We start from the raw sequence: 19421 nt of genomic DNA, 5'->3' as shown, positions 1-19421 counted from the left end.
CAGCATTGGTTGAGACTTTCCTCTGTGGCTCCCACAGGGACTAGTCTGTGGGCTTGTGGTCCAGGTGAGGAAGACAAGTCCATCACAGCTGGCATGTGTAACTAACTCTGCCTCCCAGGGTGGGTAAGTTCCCTTCACTCCAGAGCAGGTGAAGGAAGGAACTGAGCTGAAACAGAAATAATCTACAGGGTTGACTGTCTAGACAGGGCTCTGGCTGGGGAGGGGAGCAGGCAGAAGCGGGCTTTGGCCAGAGCTGAGCAGAGAAAGGGGATGTCCTGGCGTTGCTTCAGCACCTCACTTGCATCATTTCACTGCATCCTTAAGGTGGCCTGTAAGCTAGGTCCATTTATTACCCCCATTTTACAGATGATAAAACTGAGGCTCAGAGAGAGACAGTGATAGATCATACTAAAAGAGTGAAACATCCAGGGCTCAACCAGAATTTGTGCCACTCCAAACCTCTTGCTTAAACAGGGGGATGCAGGGAGGAAAGGGCTGAAGGAGAGGAGGGGTGACAGTCTGTGGGTGGAGGACAGGTTCCCAGTGGCTGCAAGGCCCTCCAGGAATAATCCAACAATGAGCAGCAGGGGCACGATCCCCTCCCTTTGGGTGGGTACTATGCCCTGCTGAATTCTTTACCAAGTGGCTTGATGGACCAGCTATCAGTCAAAAGAGGGCCTGAGGGGCTCTTTACTGGCAGAGGATTGAGTGCAGAAACCGCCCTGGCCCTGCCAGCCCTGGCCTTCGGAGGTGAATTAAGTGCAGCCAGCGTTGGGACGGCAGTGCCCGATTGCACTCAAACCAACTCTGTAAATGACCCCTTTCCTGTGAACCCACAAACAGTGGTGAAGAAGGTGGCTAGAGCCAGCCCCAAGCCTTTCTGCAGCCTGGCCCAGCTCTCCAAGTCAGGGGCGGTGGAGTGGGACACCCACCCACCTAAGAGACCAGGTGAGCCCGTCCTGAGGGGCTGGGGTCACATAGGGTGGGTCTCAGCCCCTGCCCCCAGCCTGGGATTGCCCGGAGACAGTATAAGAGCACGGACTTCTTTTTTTTTTTTTTAAGCTCAGGAGATACCTTTTGGAAAATTATAGTTAAAAACGCATGATCAGAAAAGGAATTCCTTGGTTGATTATCAGCTAGCTCTGAGAATCAGGAGGAAGGTGGGAGGATGTGCCTTAGCAGGAAGGAGGAAACTGAGGCAGGGACAAGACCCCACCCTGTGGTGGCTCCAGTCACACAATGCCGCTGGCACTATCGCCATGGCACACTTGTCATCACCAACAGTGCTGCCAGCTCTGAGTCTTCCTGTGCCCTCCTGGACTCTTAACCCTGCTAGAGCCGCGATGAGCCATCTGTTACTCTGTGCCTTTGGGTCATTCCTTCCAGGAGGCGTTGGGGAGAAAACAAAGGATGCCTCATTAGTTTGAATTTTCGATAATAAATATTTTTTTTAGCAGACAAAAAATGGTTGTTTATCTGAGATTCAAATGTAACTGGGCATCCTATTACTTGCTAACTCTGGTCACTCCATATCCAGAGGGCTGTGCTCTGCTTCAGGTTGGTGGGAGGGGACTTCTGCCCCTTCCACTTCTGTGGCAAGAATGCCAACTTTGGGGCATTGGAATGATCACGTTATTGAATGCAGAATAGCCAAAAAAGCAAATATCAACTGCCACTTCTCAAAAACCTCTCTTTATGAAAAAGTTACCTGCCTTAATTGTTTTCAAAGCTGCCTTCACCCACAGAGGAGCTGGGTGGTGGTAGGTATGACCCCCATGGGCATTCCTCTTCTGTACCCATTTTTCATAACACAGAGAATGCCTCTTTCCTCCCCTCCCCCTGCTGAAACATCCTGAGGGCAGAGAACACAAGAATCTTTTTGGAAGGGCCCCTAGTCCTTTCCAGTGAGTCCCCATCACTGCAGTGCAGGTGAAGGGAGGAACTGGGCTGAAACAGAAATAATCTATGGGGCTGACTGTCTAGACAGGGCTCTGGCTGGGGAGGGGAGCAGGCAGAAGCGGGCTTTGGCCAGAGCTGAAACTCAAGGCTTCGCCGCCAGTCCTTCCCAAGCCATCCTGAGACTGGGCTGTCTGAACCCTGGCCGGAATTGGCCTGGGGCTGTCGCTTGCTCTCGTTTCAAAGGATTCATGCTTCCACTGAAGGAGAAGCTTGAACTTTCACAGTTAGAAAGCTAACAAAAGAGAAGAAACATCGGATGCTTCCTTCTCTTTCTTATCTGTTTGTTTGGAGGAGGGCTGTGAGAGAAAATAAAGGTTTTAGTTATAAAGCGTTGGCCTGAGATCAAGTTTAGAAAGAAAGGCATCTACTAATTGAAAACATCACTTTGGGGGCCTTTAAATTAGGGGAAACAGGTGCAGGTTTGTGGTTTTAGAGAGAGTATTTCTTTTGGAAAAAAATAAAGGAAAGTGCCCCAGATAGGGTCCCTCCAAGGCCAGCAGGCTTTTATTTTTCAGCCCTTAATTACCTAGAAGGTGAGTGAAAAGATTAACTGGAAAGTTAAAAGAAAAAATAAACTCTTGGCCTTCTAGGTAACACTCCAAATCCTTCTCTTTTTCTCCCTCCTTTTCCCTTTTGGGCTGAACATTTTGATAACACTTTCTTATAATACTGTCCATTCTCAAATGGATTCCCACACCGCATCCACTTTTATTCTTAATCCTGTGATGAAAAACCTGGGCTTCCCTTCTCAGCAGAGCTGGGATTTGACCATTACAGTGACATAGGTTCCAGGGTGTTCTCTGGGTGTGAAGGGGCAAACATTTTAAGGTCAAAAGTCTCGGGAGAAAAGGTAATAATTCTGTGCCTACTGCGTGTTGGCTGCTTGGTAACATCATGTATCTCTGCATCCCCATGGTAAAAGAGGTTTCTTTTTGAAACCTCTTGATGGTTGAAGAAATGGAGGCTTAGAGAGGAGAAGTGACATGCCCGAGGTGGCCCAGAGAGGAAGCAGCAGAGTTGAACTTGAAGCCAGGTCCATCTGACTGTCTTGCTCTTCCTGTTACAGTGCATCACCTCCCGTCTTGGAAAGCATGGAGTGGCAAACCAAGCTACCAGCCGTGAACATGCCCGGAAGCTTTGTCTTTGAAATAGCTCGCAACATCTTCCTGCTTTAGAGAGCTATTGAGCAGGTTTGTTTGCAGTTAAATGTACATGACTCTCATGTCTTTATTAGGAGAGAGGCTACTGACCAAGAAAGGTGGTCCTCAAGAAACTAATGCCATGTATCACTTATCTGCTGCCGTGTAACAAATTACCCCCAAACTCAGTGTCTTAAAAGCACAGCATCTACTACCTCATAGTTTCTACAGTTCAGGAGTCTGGGTGCGACTTAGCAGGGTCCTCTGGCTCGGGGTCCCTTACAGACTAGCAGTCAAGGTGTCAGCGATGACTGAAGTCACCAGAAGGAATGGCTGGGAAACAGTCTCCTTCCAAGCTGACTGACATGGTCGTTGGCAGCTTTTGGTTCCCCAAGGGCTGTTGGTTTCTCTCTCACTAGCTGAGAGCTGGAGGGTGCCCTCTGTCCTTGAAGATTCACTAGGTTCAGCCCACACTCAAGACGAAGTGATTACATGGGGTGGAGGTGGGGGAGGTAAATGCCAGGAGGTGCGGAATCACCAGAAGCCATGTCAGTAGCCACCTATCACGCATCAGCAGAGTGGAGATGGTGGTCATTGATAATAATAATGATAGCTGCCATTTAGTGGGTGCTTCTGCTATGCCAGCCCCTGGGCTAAATCCCTTCTGTGTGTTGTCTCATTTAATTGTCACATTGCTCTTTGAACCTGGAGAACGGACTGGCAACCCACTCCAGTATTCTTGCCTGGAGAATCCGGTATTCTTGCCTGGACAGAGGAGCCTGGCGGTCTACAGTCCATAGGGTAGCAAAGAGTCGGACACGACTGGAGCCACTTAACCTGCGTGCATGCTCTGTGAACCAGGAAGATACATGAACTTCCCTGAGTTCCTGCAGCAAAGACACGAGAACCTGACTGGTGCTTTCCACTCCAAATACCCTTCCTTTACATAATGCAGATCCTTGACCTGCACCGACTGAGCTTCTGGGGCCAAAACAAGCCCCTGTTGTGATAAGAATCAGGAAAACAAAGCTGAACTCGCTACTCATCAGAAAATTGCAAGGGAACACACCAGAAGCCATTTCTTACCCATCAGATTAGGAAAAAAAAAGTTGTTGAGAGTGTGGGGAATTCTCATGCACTGCTGAGAGACTATAAATTTGTACTGCCACTTTGGAGGGAAATTTGGCAGGATCTATAAAATTTTAAAAGGACATAAAAATAAAAAATGTGCATAGCCTATGACCCCGCAATTACACTTCTGAGTATCTACCCTAGAGAAATACTTGCACATGTACACGAAGAGCCTTGGACAAGAATTTTCATTTCAGTGTTGTTTCTAAGAAGTAAATAGTGACATTGGAAATGGTCTCAATGGTTTCACTGTCCATCAGTAAAAAAAAAAAAAAAAAAGGCTAAATTGTGGAGCATCTGTACTATGGAAAATTATGAAGCAGGTAAAGAGCATGAGGTAGATCTATAAGTATGGCAAGAAAATATCTATAAGGCATATTGTTGAATGAAAAAGGCAAGATACACAATGATACTGTCAATATGATTCCATACATGTAACCCCAGCAATATTATATTTTATTTATACACTATTAAGGGACTTCCCAGGTGGCTCAGGAGTAAAGAATCCATTTGCCAATGCAGGAGATGCAGGTTCAATCCCTCGGTCATGAAGATCCCCTGGAGAAGGAAATGGCAACCTGCTCCAGTATCCTTGCCTGGGAAATCCCATGCACAGAGGAGCCTGGGAGGCTACAGTCCACGGGATTGCAAAAGAGTCACACAATTTAGGGACTAAACAACAACAACATACACACAATTACATACCACACACATATGTATTGAATGTATACAAATACAAATATATTCAAATGCATGAGGATGGTCTGGCAGGGGGTTTACCAACCTGATAACAAGAGAGGAGGGGAGGGTAAGAGGCAAAAGTTGAGGGATGGTCAAAGGAGACTTTAATTTTATATGTAATATTTTTGATATATATTTTTTAAAGTTAAATTGCCTTACTTATATCAGCTGAGCCTGTCTCTTTTAAAAAATCATTACTGGAATCCCCACCCAATGATTTCCCTTACATTGTAGTGGTCAGAGCTGGGTCACTACACCCTTAACTACAAAGGAGATTGGAAAGGCAAATAGTTTTTAGCTGTGCCCCTAGGGGGACATTAAGAGGAAGAGAGTTGTCAGCGGCTGTTGAGTGGCCAATTAAAAATGTCTGCTGTAGCTCATCCTTTTAGTTACCCAACCTCCTCACAAACCTTTCTTTCTGGACATATACTCTATCCAAAGTCTAAAGTCAATTACTGCATCCATCTCGAAATCCAGGAATCCAAGTGATTATGTGCAACCCCCTCATCTGGTCCAGTTGTGAGAGGATGCTGCCTATTATCTCAGTTACATCTGAGGCAGGTATTGAGGTGCGGTCTTTTCTGGGGGCTTCACAGCTTTAGTGGCTTATTTCTTCTTGTGAGAGTTTGACTTCCAAAGATTATTTTTAGGGTTTAACAGTTCCAGGTTATCATAGGGCCAGGCTCAGATTGTTTTGAAAATATGTATCCCTCAAAAATGTCAGAAAGAAAAGCACCAATACAGTATACTAACGCATATGTATGGAATTTAGAAAGATGGTAACGATGACCCTATACGCGAGACAGCAAAAGAGACACAGGTGTAAAGAACAATCTCTTGGACTCTGTGGGAAAAGGCGAGGGTGGGATGATTTGAGAGAAAAGCATTGAAACATGTATATTATCATATGTGAACAGATCGCCAGTCCAGGTTCGATGCATGAGACAGGGTGCTCAGGGCTGGTGCACTGGGATGACCCTGAGGGATGTGATGGGGAGGGAGGTGGAGGGGGTTCAGGATGGGGAACACATGTGCACCCATGGACGATCCATGTCAATGTATGGCAAAACCACTACAATATTGTAAAGTAATTAGCCTCTGATTAAAATAAATTAATTTTTAAAAATGTGATAGAAATCCAGTCTTTGATTTCGGGGACTTTGATGTGTGAGTAACCACAGCATGTAAGGCTTACATGTGTAGTCAGTTCAGTTCAGTCACTCAGTCGTGTCTGATTCTTTGCGACCCCATGAATCGCAGCACGCCAGGCCTCCCTGTCCATCACCAACTCCTGAAGTTCACTCAGACTCACATCCATTGAGTCGGTGATGCCATCCAGCCATCTCATCCTCTGTCGTCCCCTTCTCTTCCTGCCCCCAATCCCTCCCAGCATCAGAGTCTTTTCCAATGAGTCAACTCTTTGCATGAGGTGGCCAAAGTACTGGAGTTTCAGCTTTAGCATCATTTTTTCCAAAGAACACCCAGGGCTGATCTCCTTTAGAATGGACTGGTTGGATCTCCTTGCAGTCCAAGGGACTCTCAAGAGTCTTCTCCAACACCACAGTTCAAAAGCATCAATTTAAGCCTAAATAGTCCCATCTCTTACCCATTCTTTCTCTGTTCTGACTAACCCTCTAGTCCTAAGTTCATTGGGTGATTCTTTGGGGCCATTAAAAGTAGTAATCTTGGGACTTCTCTGGTGGTCCAATGGCTAAGACTCTGCTTCCAATGCAGGGGGCCCAGAGTCATATCGCTGGTCAGGGAACTAGATCCCACATGCCACAACTAAGGGTTCACATGCCATACCCAAAGGCCCCACACGAGGCAATGAACATCCGACATTTTGCAACTAGGACCTCGTGCAGCCAAATAAATCAATATTAAAAATAGTAATCTTGGGTGGAGAGACACCTCCTCTTGTTTGATCTTTGCATGTTGGTCGGTGCTCCTCCTTCAAGGGCTTCCCAGGTGGTGCCTGGTAAAGAACCTGCCTGCCAATGCAGGAGATACAAGAGACGCAGTTTCAGCGTCTGGGTGGGAAAGATTCCCTCAAGTAGGAAATGGCAACCCACTCCAGTATTCTTGCCATGGACAGAGGAACCTGATGGGATACAGTTCATGGGGTTGCAAAGAGCTGGGCACAATTGAGTGAGTCCACATGCACACACAAACACACACACACATCTTTATTTGACAGAGAACTGTTAAGGGGAGGGTCTGGACAATAACCTGGAAGTGAAAGTGAAAGTCGCTCAGTCGTGTCTGACTCTTTGTGACCCCATGGACTATACAGTCCATGGAATTCTCCAGGCCGGAACACTACAGTGGGCCGCTGTTCCCTTCTCCAGGGGATCTTCCCAACCCAGGGATTGAACCCAGGTCTCCTGCATCGCAAGCAGATTCTTTACCAGCTGAGCCACCAGGGAAGCCCTAGACAATAACCTGAGATGCTGATCTAATTTTCTGCTGATGCTGTAGCCTCATTGTTGTTACTTGGGCTTTTCCCACTTATAAAGCTTCAAATTATGGGATTCTTGGTCAGTTGAGATTTTGGGTCACAGTCAGACAGTGCCTCTCTCAGCAGAGCTGTATCCCTTCCACCTGCTTGCAGACTGGCTCGCCCTTGTCTGAGATCATCTCTCTCTTTTAGAATTTTATTAAAAATGGCAAGAAGCAGTCAGTATGGATGACTATTCTGGAATTTTCCTACTATTTCTTCTGTCTCTATAACCTCAATTGGCATGAAGTCTTATGGTAGAGCAGACAATTTGACCAGATGTTAGCCACTGCGTAAAAAGTCATCTGCTTCAGTCACTAACGAGCAGGTCCTTCGTCTCCTAAGTTTCAAGTTCTGTTACTGCCATTACCCCACTCCTGGTAACAATATTTTTAAAAAGAATCAGGCAGGACTTTCAGCTGTGTACAACAGAGATTGAATGCATCTTCTTAAGCAGAAAAGGAGATTAACTAAAGGATACTGGGAAATTTAGAATTGTCGCAAGGAGGAAGAGTTGGGGTCAAGGCTAAGTTGCCAGAAATAATGTCCTCAGAGTTCTGGGGAATCAGTATGATGAGAAAACTGTTGCCACTGGGAGGACCAAGCGGTGAGTGCTATAGCATGCATTGCTGTCAGGATTTCAAGCTCAGTGTAGCTAATGCTTCTGCCAGTACTGATGCTCAAACACTGCCAGTAATGTGACTTCAACCATCAGGCAACCAGAGGCCTCTACTGCTACCTTTACCAGAAAGTGTGTTTTGAGCAACCCCCTCTTTGCCTAGGTTGGCTACTTTATATTCAAAATCTGCATAAATCATTTTATTGGTGGCACGCAGAATACAGGCCTGTGACTAGGTGCAAAGAGGCTAGAGAAGCAAGTTTTCTGAGTTCTCCTGTAGGAAGACTTCATAAGGATGAAGAGATTATAAACATATTGGGATATTGTGATTCATAATAAGAAATATGTTTTTGATCTTCCTCCCCATTTCTGGCATGGAGCTTCTGAAACCCTTGAAATTTCCTAAAGGAGAAACTGGAAAGGTGCCTTTTGTTATGTTATGAGTGGCTTGTGGAAGGGTGCTAATGGCAGTTTGATCCCTGAGTGGGAAGTTCCCTCAGATGAGGAAATGGTAACCCACTCCAGTATTCTTGCCTGGAGAAGTCAATGGACAGAGGAGCCTGCCAGGGTACAGTCCATGGAGCCGGACATGACTGAGTACAAGGCACTTGGGTCAAATAAGGATGGAGGCAGGTTGCCCAGGGGAACCAACCAGGAGATTAAAGGGTTAGAACTTTCCTATCCCCTGACCTCCAAAGAACAGAGAGGGGATGAAGATTCAGTTCAATTACCAGATGACCAATGATTTACAAACCTATATAATTTAATCAAATTCCTATATAATGAAGCCTCCATAAAAACTCTACAGGATGGTTTGGAGAGCTTCTAGGTCAGTGAATTTGTGGAGGTCCTGTGAGAGCGATGCACTTGGAGAGGCTATGGAAGGACAGTGCCCTTCCCACATACCCTGTGCATTTCTTCCATCTGACCGTTACTGAGTTGTGTCCTTTAATAATAAACTGGTAAATGCAAGTGAATATTCCTTTGAGTTTTTTGAACCACTCTAGCCAATCATTGGAACCTGAGGAGGGCATCATGGGAAACTCCAGTTTACAGCCAGTCAATCAGAAACACAGGTAACAGCCTGGACTTGAAAATAGCATCAGAATTGGAGCAGTTTTGTAGGGCTGAGCCCTTCCTCTGTGGGATCAGATGCTCTCACCAGATTTGTAGTGTCAGGATTGAATGTAGTTAATTGCTTGGTGGCATGGAAAAAAAACATACATACATATCAAGGATGCTCACCAGTTACTGGGCCTCCAGACTTGGAGGGCCCAGATTCAGAAGGGTTTCCCCAAGAGTTCCAGTGTCTTCCTTTATGATGACCAGATGGCTGAGAAGCTCCAAAATCACACTGTTTCAAATTCAAGCCCAGTGGGGAAAAGCAAGAATTTTTTTGTTCTCACAAACCTTTTTAGGTTCGCCTTGATTGAACAGGCTAGGTCAAGTGCCCGTTTCTGAATTAGTTCCAATGGGCAAAAGCATGGCCTGCTTTGATGGGCCAGGAAAGCATCATGTGCTCCACACCTGAAACAGAGATTCTCATCCAGACCTCAGGGCCTAAGGAAAGAGGCTATGTATTTTCCCTCAAAATATTGGGAAGTGGAGAATAGTTTCTTAAAAGCAAGCAAACCAAAGAGTTCCTATCTTCTATCCTTTATAAAGGGAGGAGCATTTTGCACAAGTCCTCTAACACTTCTGTACATCTTTTGTCTGTTTTGTTTACTTATATTAGTATAAAGTCATGGGTTCCTATCTTATTCAATAGGTTATAATCTGTTACTATCATTATTTATTTTGACGTTTAAATTGTCCCAGATTTGACCAATAAGAACTCCTTCAAGCTGCATTTTGTGTCCTTTTGAAGTTGCCATCTTTCTCTGAGTAGTCTCTCATTTTCACCGGTAAAAGATATTCCAGGCGTGTCTCATACTTTCCCTGGCCCAGCCTTGGAATCAGTAATCACTGGGTCTGGGATTTGATTTTACCTTACTTTTAAGTAATAACAGCCTGTTTCTCTTTCATGGATACTGGCAGAGTACATGAGACGCCTGAGTCAGAGACAAAGGACTTTATTACTCATGACACAGGAAGTAACATGAGCACCAGCATAGTTGAATCCGTTTTCCTGCCCCCCAAGTCCAACTGAAGCAACGTGAAATGGCCCAGATAGATGCATGGCATTTGCATTACAGCTGAAGAACACTGAGCTTAGGAAAAATCCACTGCTTTTATAGCAAGTACTAAGCAAGACTTCTCTTCATCATGGAGGGAGACATTATTCATTCTGGAGATTGTTCACTGCAAACAACTCTGAGATGGGCCTGGAAAGGAGTGGTCAGGTCGGATCCATTCATTCTTAGCATAGCAAGTTAAGAATATCCAGCAATGCTCAGGCCTATAGCAAATTATGTCTTCGAACAGCCATTTCTGCACAGACCCCTTGTTCCTTTTAATGGAAAGTGATGTTTAGAAACCAAGATCTGCTTGCTGGGTGTGCTCATTGTCTTGAGCTATTTTTACTCTTAGGTGCTCTCAGAAGACAGAGTTGGGAATATATGTACACACACACACACTTATGCTTAATTATCTATCATCTACCTATCTAATCATCTGTCATATATCTACCTTTCTTTCTCCATAAGTTCACACTGATATCTCTAATCCAATACCACAGGTTGATTCCAGATTTATGCCTTTCCGTATTTATAATGTTCTTCTCTAGTAATCAGAAACCTAAAATATTTTATTTTAGCTTATTTTCTTCGTGCTCCTACAGTCTCGACCCTGATGCTGCTACTCACCCTCCAATCATGTGGGCGACCTCCTGATCACTCCAGCTCTAACCTGGTGTGCTGGGGTACGTCTCCCCTCCCCTGCCACTCTGTCAGGCTCCGATGCCCTGTGCTGGCCCACAGCCCCTGCCACTGCTTCTGAGGACATTCTCCTCCACTCACCCGAGCTCTGAACCCCATGCCAGGCTGCTCCCACATCTCACCTGCCTGGGGAGGCAACCTGTGCCAGACCACCCCCCTACATGCTTCACCATGCTGGGCAGGCCCACTCCTGCTACTGCCACCACTCTGTAGACACCTCTCACCTCACTCAGATTCTGGAGCTCCCCACTCTCACCTTCTGAAGATGCCTGCCTTGTTCAGCTGCAGCTAATGGCTTCTAGACAGAATTAATCAAGGACAGAGGAAAAAGGGAGAGGAACCAGTGACCATTTTTAATGGCTGCAAAAGACTATGTTTGTGGCTGTGATCTAGTGTGCTTAACCACCTCCCTATAGTATTAAATAGAGGCTATTTGTATTTTTTTTCCAGGAATCAAACTATGAACATAAATTTTTGTGCATCTTTCTCTGCACCTCCCTGATGATTTTTTTAGGACAGATTCCTAGAAGGGGAATGGTTCCTGGGTCATAGGGGAGGACTATTTATGCAGCTCCTGGTCTTTATAGCATAGCTTCAGTGTTCATCTTACAATTCACACACTCTTGAAGAAATAAGCAACCATGACTCTGTCCCAGAGACTGCCTAGTATTTTCTACAGATGATAGTTGTTTCACAGCTTGATGACATCACCTCCTTTTTTACACCAAGATTGATGTGGGAAATTCTGTATAAATACTCTGCATCAACAAGGCGTTGTGTCACCAGGCCTCTTAAAGATGGGCAGCTTGCTGCAATACGGCTGGCTTAGCCTGTGTGGGACAGGCGCCCATGATTTATAAGGTCCAAACATGAAGTCTTCAGGAAAGTTGGTGAAGTACTTTATAGGTCACCTGTATTTTTCCTACCATAGATGTTTTGACTCACGGGTTTCCTTTATGTCACTCTGTCCATAGTCTAAGTATTATTAAGATGGAATAAAGAGGTTACTGTAAGAGAAACTGAGTGGCACACAGGAGGGAGTTTGTGATTCTAAATGAGAAAAGAAGGAAATAACAGGTGAGGGAATTAAGTAGGACAAACATTGGCAGCCAGGCAACTGAGTATTCATTGCATGGGGGCCACTGGCCTGGCTTTGTGCTGGGAGCTGTTAGGAAGTTCATTTGTTCATTCACTCAATACACACTGACCAGTCACCAACTCCATCCAGACCATGTCCTAGACTCTGGGGACCTAAGAGAAAAGACATCATCCCCACTCTAAAGGGGCTTTCAGTCTAGAAAAGGAGAAGCCAAATCAATAATGTAATATCTGCTGGATCTTTTTCTTCTCATTTATTTTTTTTGTGGTTGATTTCGAGTTTCATGCCACTGTGATCAGAAAAGATGCTTGGAATAATTTCTATACTCTTAGATTGATTGAGACTTGCTTTGTGTCCTAGTATATGGTCTATTCTAGAGCTTGTCCATGCGCACTTGTCTTCTGGAGCTTCCAATCCAGCTTGGGGAAGGTTCCGTGAAGGTTGTGAGCAAAGTTCTTGAAATATTAAAAAATGTATTGGTTAAGTGGCTGAGATGGGCGAAGTTTTCTCAGACAGAGGAACCTGCATTCACCAAAGCACGTGATCCTGTCAGCTTATGAGTAGGGATTCAGGGTGTATGTTCCACAGGTCCAGCACCTGCCCTAGGAACTGAGGGGGATAAGTTTCATACTCCGTATTTTAGCAGGGAAGGTTGTGAGAGGATCGTCTGCATAAGATTATTAAATGACTTCTGCATGTAGGGTAAATTCCAAGTGTCTTCCCTAAGTACACAAGGCTTATTTGGGTAGCATTTGCTGTGTAACAAATAACCACAAATTCTCAGTGGTGTACCACAGTAAGCATTTATTGGTCTTGCTCATGCATCTGTGGGTTGGCTGGGATGTAGCAGATGTTGCCTGGGCCCAGCTGGGCTTGACTCCAGGCTGTGTGTTGAGTCCCAGGTCTGTTCCATATGTCTCTGCCTTCTTAGATCACCCATTGCTTAGAGCATATTCTTGATATGGTGACAGGCCATAGTATAAGGGGGGCAGTCCTAGTCTTGGAAGCACACGTCTTGCCTTGGCTCTCTTCATGTCCGCTAGCATCCACAGGTCAAAACAAGTCACATGGCTAAACCCAAAGTGTAGAGACAGGAAAGCATGCTCCGAGGGCCATAGCAGAAGTAGGGTTTATGATATATCCTCTGCAATCTGGCCCCTGTAGACCTCCTCTTCTTATCTCTTCTTCTCTCTGGCACCTCTGCTGTAGCCACCCCAGACCTTTTGAGTCTCCTGGACCTGCCTTGATTTTTCACCCATGGTATCTGTACACATGCTATTCTGTGAGCCTAGAATGCTCTTCTTTGCCTGTCCACCAGGTCAATTCCATCACTTCCTTTCTGAATAAGCAAGGCTTGGCTCTCAGGATCAGGGGTGTTCTTATTTTTCTTTATTTTCCTCTCCATCCCTATGAGTGGTAAGGATGCTTTGGGGCCTCACTTGGTGCCTGGTTCTCTCTCATGGTTTCTCTCTTTTTCTCCCTCCTGCCATCTTCCCCTCTCTTTCTTCTATTTATTCTCAGTATACATTGATATGGAGAAGGCAATGGCACCCCACTCCAGTACTCTTGCCTGGAAAGATGATTTTATTTTATCTTAAGATTTTTTGATGTGGAAATTTTTTGAGGTTTTCATTGAATTCGTTACAATATTGCTTCTGTATATATATGTGTGTGTGTGTGTGTGTGTGTGTGTGTGTGTATGTGTATGTGTATCAGGTGCAGGAGGGCCTAGAGGAGCTATCCCACATTGAAGGTCAGGAAGGGTGGTGAGGAGATACCCCTCGTCCAAGGTAAGAGAAACCCAAGTAAGACGGTAGGTGTTGCAAGAGGGCATCAGAGGGCAGACACACTGAAACCATACTCACAAAAAACTAGACAATGTAATCACACTAGGACCACAGCCTTGTCTAACTCAACGAAACTAAGCCATGCCCGTGAGGCAACCCAAGACGGGCGGGTCATGGTGGAGAGATCTGACAGGATGTGGTCCACTGGAGAAGGGAATGGAAAACCACTTCAGTATTCTTTTCTTGAGAACCCCATGAACAGTATGAAAAGGCAAAATGACAGGATACTGAAAGAAGACCTCCCCAGGTCAGTAGGTACCCAATATGCTCCTGGAGATCAGTGGAGAAATAACTCCAGAAAGAATGAAGGGATGGAGCCAAAGCAAAAACAATACCCAGCTGTGGATGTGACTGGTGATAGAAGCAAGGTCCGATGCTGTAAAGAGCAATATTGCATAGGAACCTGGAATGTCAGGTCCATGAATCAAGGCAAATTGGAAGTGGTCAAACAAGAGATGGCAAGAGTGAATGTCAACATTTGAGGAATCAGCAAACTAAAATGGACTGGAATGGGTGAATTTAACTCAGATGACCATTATATCTACTAACGCAGGCAGGAATCCCTCAGAAGAAATGGAGTAGCCATCATGGTTAACAAAAGAGTCTGAAATGCAGTACTTGGATGCAATCTCAAAAACGACAGAATGATCTCTGTTCGTTTCCAAGGCAAACCATTCAATATCACGGTAATCCAAGTCTATGCCCCAACCAGTAACGCTGAAGAAGCTGAAGTTGAATGGTTCTATGAAGACCTACAAGACCTTTTAGAACTAATACACAAAAAAGATGTACTTTTCATTATAGGGGACTGGAATGCAAAAGTAGGAAGTCAAGAAACACCTGGAGTAACAGGCAGATTTGGCCTTGGAATAGGGAATGAAGCAGGGCAAAGACTAATAGCGTTTTGCCAAGAAAATGCACTGGTCATAACAAACACCGTCTTCCAACAACTCTATACATGGACATCACCAGATGGTCAAAACCGAAATCAGATTGATTATATTCTTTGCAGCCAAAGATGGAGAAGCTCTATACAGTCAACAAAAACAAGACCAGGAGCTGACTGTGGCTCAGGTCATGAACTCCTTATTACCAAATTCAGACTTAAATTGAAGAAAGTAGGGAAAACCACTAGACCATTCAGGTATGACCTAAATCAAATCTTTTGTGATTATACAGTGAAAGTGAGAAATGGATTTAAGGGACTAGATCTGATAGAGTGCCTGATGAACTATGGAATGAGGTTCATGACATTGTACAGGAGACAGGGATCAAGACCATCCCCATGGAAAAGAAATGCAAAAAAACAAAATGGCTGTCTGGGGAGGCCTTACAAATAGCTATGAAAAGAAGAGAAGCGAAAAGCAAAGGAGAAAAGGAAAGATATAAGCATCTGAATGCAGAGTTCCAAAGAACAGCAAGGAGAGATAAGAAAGCCTTCCTCAGTGATCAATGCAAAGAAATAGAGGAAAACAACAGAATGGGAAAGACTAGAGATCTCTTCAAGAAAATTAGAGATACCAAGGGAACATTTCATGCAAAGATGAGCTCGATAAAGGACAGAAATGGTATGGACCTAACAGAAGCAGAAGATATTAGGAAGAGGTGGCAAGAATACACAGAAGAACTGTACAAAAAAGAGCTTCACGACCAAAATAATCATGATGGTGTGATCACTCACCTAGAGCCAGACATCCTGGAATGTGAAGTCAAGTGGGCCATAGAAAGCATCACTATGAACAAAGCTAGTGGAAGTGATGGAATTCCAGTTGAGCTATTTCAAATCCTGAAAGATGATGCTGTGAAAGTGCTGCACTCAATATGCCAGCAAATTTGGAAAACTCAGCAGTGGCCACAGGACTGGAAAAGGTCAGTTTTCATTCCAATCCCAAAGAAAGGCAATGCCAAAGAATGCTCGAACTACTGCACAATTGCAGTCATCTCACACGCTAGTAAAGTAATGCTCAAAATTCTCCAAGCCAGGCTTCAGCAATATGTGAACCGTGAACTTCCTGATGTTCAAGCTGGTTTTAGAAAAGGCAGAGGAACCAGAGATCAAATTGCCAACATCTGCTGGATCATGGAAAAAGCAAGAGAGTTCCAGAAAAACATCTATTTCTGTTTTATTGACTGTGCCAAAGCCTTTGACTGTGTGGATCACAATAAACTGTGGAAAATTCTGAAAGAGATGGGAATACCAGACCACCTGACCTGCCTCTTGAGAAATCTGTATGCAGGTCAGGAAGCAACAGTTAGAACTGGACATGGAAAAACAGACTAGTTCCAAATAGGAAAAGGAGTACGTCAAGGCTGTATATTGTCACCCTGCTTATTTAACTTCTATGCAGAGTACATCATGAGAAACGCTGGGCTGGAAGAAACACAAGCTGGAATCAAGATTGCTGGGAAAAATATCAATGACCTCAGATATGCAGAGGACAGCACGCTTATGGCAGAAAGTGAAGAGGAACTCAAAAGCCTCTTGATGAAAGTGAAAGTGGAGACTGAAAAAGTTATCTTAAAGCTCAACATTCAGAAAACGAAGATCATGGCATCTGGTCCCACCACTTCATGGGAAATAGATGGGGAAACAGTGGAAACAGTGGCAGACTTTATTTTTTGGGGCTCCAAAATCACTGCAGATGGTGACTGCAGCCATGAAATTAAAAGACGCTTACTCCTTGGAAGGAAAGTTATGACCAACCTAGATAGCATATTCAAAAGCAGAGACATTACTTTGCCAACAAAGGTCCGTCTAGTCGAGGCTATGGTTTTTCCTGTGGTCATGTATGGATGTGAGAATTGGACTGTGAAGAAGGCTGAGTGCCAAAGAATTGATGGTTTTGAACTATGGTGTTGGAGAAGACTCTTGAGAGTCCCTTGGACTGCAAGGAGATCCAACCAGTCCATTCTGAAGGAGATCAGCCCTGGGATTTCTTTGGAAGGAATGATGCTAAAGCTGAAACTGCAGTACTTTGGCCACCTCATGCAAAGAGTTGACTCATTGGAAAAGACTGATGCTGGGAGGGATTGGGGGCAGGAGGAGAAGGGGACGACAGAGGATGAGATGGCTGGATGGCATCACTGACTCAATGGACGTGAGTCTGAGTGAACTCTGGGAGTTGGTGATGGACAGGGAGGCCTGGCATGCTGCGATTCATGGGGTTGCAAAGAGTTGGACATGACTGAGCGACTAAAATGAACTGAACTGATATATACATATATATATATGTGTGTGTGTGTGTGTGTGTGTGTGTTTAGTCCATTAGACATGTGGGGTCTTAGCTCCCTGAGAAGGGATTGAAACCCTCACCCTCTGTATTGGAAGGCAAAGTCTTAACCTCTGGACTGCCAGGGAAGTCCCCAGTATGATGATTATTTATTTATTTATTTTTTTGATGATTTTAATATTAAGATTTGGAGTAGGGCAAGACACCTATTCTGTGGGCCAGGGTGGCTGGATATGGTTCATCTGGTGACAAGGACAGTTACCTGCCCACCCTCCCACCCACCCCAAAGTTGGCGTTAGGTGAGCTTGCTGGTCTGGGGGTCCTCATCCCTCAGCTGTGGACTCTGAGGCCTTGGGTGGCTCTGTGCAGCCTGGCTGGGTTTCCAGGACAGCCTGGGCCTAGGAATGGTAAGAGGTGCACATCCTGCCGATCAGGAGGTTCCAGGAGATTTCCGCTGCTGGTGCTCTGGAGCTAGCATCCCCAAGGGAGAGAAAATGTGTGTGAGAAAACTTCATACATGTTCCTACAAAAGGAGCTTCCTGTGCGCCTGGCTAACACAATGCGAGAAGTTAATCTTCTGCTGGAGGACTTGCTTAACAACCCTTCGGTGGAATTGGTTCAGAGCTGGTATATGCAGAGTTTTCTTGAACTTCTAGAATATGAAAATCAGAGCCCTGAAGATCCACAGGTCTTGGATAACTTTCCACAAGTCCTAATTAAAGTCAGAAATAAACACAATGATGTGGCTCCTACAATGGCCCAAGGAGTGATTGAGTACAAGGAGAAGTTTGGGTTTGATCCATTCATTAGCAGTAACACCCAGTATTTTCTGGACCAATTTCATACCAACCACATCTCTTTCCACGTGCTTATTAACCAGCACACATTTCCATTTGGCAGTGACACCAACCCTGCACATCTGAGACACATCGGGAATATTGATCCCACCTGCAACGTCACTGGCCTTGTGAAAGATGTGTATGAAACTGCCAAGATGCTTTGTGAGCTATATTATCTGGTAGCTCCAGAGCTGGAAGTTGAAGAATTCAGTGCCAAAGCTCCAAACAAATCTAATCAGGTAGTTTATGTGCCCTCACACCTCTTTCTCGTGCTGTTTGAGTTGTTCAAGAACTCAATGAGAACAACAGTCGAACCATATGAAGAGAGAAAAGAGGGTACCCACTGTTAAAACCCTGGTTACTCTGGTAAAGAAGACTTATCCACTAAGAGAGGTGACCTAGGTGGTGGGCTCCACTCTGAAAAATAGACTGCCGTTTTCACTACACGTGTTCAACTACTCTGAGACCGAGCTGGAGCTTACCCAAGCCGCCCCGTCGGCTGGATTTGGTTGTGGCTTGCCAATTTCTCGTCTGTATGCTAGATATTTCCAAGGAGATCTAAAACTCTATTCTATGGAAGGCGTGGTTACTGATGCTGTCATTTATCCTTTCACGTGAAGCATTTGAGAGACTTCCGGTTTTTAACACGTCCACGAGGCGCCATTACAAGAGCACAGCTGAGGCTGACAATTGGAGCAATCCCAGCGGTGAGCCCAGGGACGCTTCCAAATACAAGGCAAAACAGGACAAGATGAAGGCTAACAGAACTTTGTACAGAGCTGAATGCTTCAGTCCTCTCCGTGAAGAAAAGATGGCCTTCTGCAAGTCACCCAGAAAGAGCTCCTTTCCTCCACCAGCTCTGAACGTGGCGCTATAGATGACCAGTGCTTGAATGCGTATGTTTCTCCATATTAGCTGGACCTTTCCCGCAGAAGTTTCCCGTAGCTACTTCATATCTTCCACTCAAGTAGTGACTTGAGTCATTTTTCATAGTACATTGCTGCGGTTTGGTTGGCGCCTGTCGTGAGGGGACACAGAGCCTTATTAGCGCCCGCGCCCTCATACTTCCGTCTACTTTATCATAGACTGTCTGCAGTCCCCCCAGATGTCTCACCTCCCTCCTCACTCCAGATACAGCCGATCTCTACTGCTGCTCTTTGTGACCAAATACTATGTTTGTCCCAAACCACCAACTAAGGCCTTGGGGCGTCTGGAAGTTGAAGACGTCAGCTGAGCACGTCTTGATATTCCGGTCCCAGGGCCCGTCCTCTCTTACACATCCCTCTGCACTCTCTGCTTTGGACTCTGGCCTTCTTCCATCTGACCGGTTTCTCATTGTGAGCTGTAGGTACTCTCATATTAGATCTCCCTCTTGGGTGCATTGATTTAATTTTGAAATTCATTTGTATACTTCCATCCTGTTGATTAAAGCATTCCAAAAATT

The 19421-nt window shown here is 45.1% G+C and overlaps 1 pseudogene; it reads left to right on the top strand.

Moving 5' to 3' along the window:
* LOC113878836 overlaps positions 1-18854 on the top strand; it is a 54038-nt pseudogene extending 35184 nt beyond the window's left edge.
* The last annotated feature ends 567 nt before the right edge of the window (positions 18855-19421 follow it).

The sequence above is a fragment of the Bos indicus x Bos taurus genome, chromosome 20 (assembly GCF_003369695.1).
Source record: "Bos indicus x Bos taurus breed Angus x Brahman F1 hybrid chromosome 20, Bos_hybrid_MaternalHap_v2.0, whole genome shotgun sequence".
In the NCBI taxonomy this organism is placed as follows: domain Eukaryota; kingdom Metazoa; phylum Chordata; class Mammalia; order Artiodactyla; family Bovidae; genus Bos; species Bos indicus x Bos taurus.
Note: the sequence above shows the minus strand (reverse complement) of the source record. Positions and strands in the feature narration are given on the sequence as shown.